Source organism: Heptranchias perlo, unplaced genomic scaffold (genome assembly GCF_035084215.1).
Source record: "Heptranchias perlo isolate sHepPer1 unplaced genomic scaffold, sHepPer1.hap1 HAP1_SCAFFOLD_383, whole genome shotgun sequence".
Taxonomy (NCBI): domain Eukaryota; kingdom Metazoa; phylum Chordata; class Chondrichthyes; order Hexanchiformes; family Hexanchidae; genus Heptranchias; species Heptranchias perlo.
The window spans coordinates 15001-17500 of record NW_027139395.1 but is presented as its reverse complement, the minus strand read 5'-3'; positions in this window follow the sequence as shown (position 1 = coordinate 17500).

Sequence of the window (2500 nt, the reverse complement as noted above, 5' to 3'; positions counted from 1 at the left end):
TCAGATCCAAATAAGCCCGAAAAGGAACACACTTGATCTTAGCCAAAAGGCCGAGAAGCGATACCGCGCTCGATGCGAATTGATCTCGGGTCCTGTTTGCCCTCCCTCTTTGTTCTCTGGCTGCCGGTGTTGAAAGCAGTCTCGAAGCACTGCCGTTCTCTCCCACTCTGGCCACATTTTTTGCCACCGTTTCTAATTGCAACAGTGGATGAGTTTAAAGAAGTTGCCGTTTTTTCCTTTCTTGCCAGGATTGCTTGACAGATTGGTAAATTTGCCAGTAGGCCACCAATCAGATGGGGGAGGGTTGTGTCTCAACGGACCTACGTCAGTCAGTCTCAGTCACTAACGAACTGCCGTGGAAGGAAACCTCTTTGAGTAAAACTAGTGACGTGACGTGTCTCACAGCGAGTGAGTGAGATTGCAACGGCCAATTGAGAAAGAGGTGAGGTGCTGACAATCAGCAGCTCGTGTTGAAACATTCATTCCACGGCAGGCAAGACCAATCAAAAAAAATACTGCAGATGCTGGCTCGGCTCGGCTGGCTGGCTGGCTGGCTGGCTGGCTGGCTGGCTGGAAATGGGAAATAAAAACACAAGGCGTGTTAAAGGCTGGTTAAACTGTCGAAAGAAACAAGGCGTTAATGTTTCAGAAGCGCCTATTGAAAGACGTCTCTCAAGCTGCTCCCTGACTGGGCCCTGTCCGTTGTCATGTTAATCGCTGGTTAAACTGTCGGAAGAAACAAGGCGTTAATGTTTCAGAAGTGCCTATTGAAAGGTGTCTCTCAAGCTGCTCCCTGACTGGGCCCTGTCCGTTGTCACGTTAATCCCAGGGCGGGGCGGGACTGCTTTGACCGGGAGACCTGTTTTCTGGGACGCAGGTGTGACATTCCAGGGAGGCACCTACTTTGTGCTGATTCGAAACGACCACGACAACGGCAACTTGCAGTTCTATATTACAACAACAACAACGCGCGTGTGGTAGTTGGGAGGGGCTGCGTTCGCGCTCTCCCCCCTGCATTGAAACTCAAAGTTCGATTTTCAATCCCATAGTCCACCAATCGGATGGGAGACGGTGTGTGTGTGTGTGTGTGTGTGTGTGTGTGTGTCAGTGTGTGTGTCAGTGTCAGTGTCAGTGTCAGTCAGTGTCTCTCTCTCTCTCACTCTCTCTCACTCTTACTCAGAGCTGCTGTGGAAGGAAACCTTTTTAAAAAGAACTTGCATATTGAAAAAAAGATGTGTCTCAAGCTGCCGGGGCCCTGTCCATTGTCACGTTAATGGCAGGACGGGGCAGGACTGCTTTGACCAGGAGACCTGTTTTCTGGGACGCAGGTGTGAGATTCCAGGGGACCTGCTTTGTGCTGATTTCCCTGCCTCCCTCCCTCCCCCCCAGGACTTCCTTCTGAACACCTTTGTCGTTTCAGCGAGGGCCAAAAGCCTGCCTGTGAAAGGGAAGGATCAGCCGGTCAGCCCCCTGCTGGTCGCTGCTGCCAGTGCAGCAGGCGTGCGTGTGTCCTCGGCCTCGTGTCCAGGTCCCTCAGGGACTTGAGGCAGCTCTCCCCGGTGGTCTCGTGGTCAGGACCGGGCTTCGAATCCCAGTCGGGGGGGATGGCTTTCTGCTGCAGATTAATTGGCACCTCTGAAAGAAAGTCTCCCCTCCTGAGCGGAATGCTCCACCCTCACCACCACCGCCACCGCCTTTTCCTCCCCTTGACAAACAGACAGACAGACAGACAGACAGTCAGTCCAGTTCGGGAGCGCAGCTTTCATTAAGCAATGGCGTTTGTGACAACTCATCGTCTGACAGGTTGATGATTTCCCCACACGCCTCCTGCCGAATAAAAGGCTCACCCTCCCGGACACTACCCCCAGAATCACCCCCCCCGCCCCCCCGGGGTGAATATTAAGCCCGAGAACACCGACTGTAACCAACCGCAGTGAAAAGTTGAAGTGGCAACTCATTAACCAGATTTATTTTGGGCAACTCATTAACCAGATTTTTTGTTCATTTGGTTTATGAGTTGCCAAGTGTAAATCTGGTTAATGAGTTGCCACTTCAACTTTTCACTGCGGTTGGTTACAGTCGGTGTTCTCGGGCTTAATATTCGCCCCAGGGGGGGTGTATAGCGGGCGATGGCCGGTGTGGAGTGCGTTTTTTGGGGGTTGATTTTCACTTTGCCTCGCTGGTGGAATTTGTGGGAGGCAGGCAAGGGGATATGGTGTGGGCTGGTGGGCGGCAAGGGAGATGCTTGCTTCGGGGTGTTATCCTCACTTTGGTCCGCTGGTGAGAGTAGGCAGCGGCAGGCCGGCAGGCAGGCAGGCAGGCAGGCAAGTGTGATGTAGTGTGGGGTGCAGTGCAGTGCAGTGCAGTGCTGCCCTGTCGTTTATGAAAGGTTGTAATGACACTGCTTTGCAGCTGACCATGTCCACTGATTTGTGACGCCCGTATGGAGGCTGATATCTCAGGAGGGCCGAGGCCGATTTCCTCCGGGGACGGCTCGTCG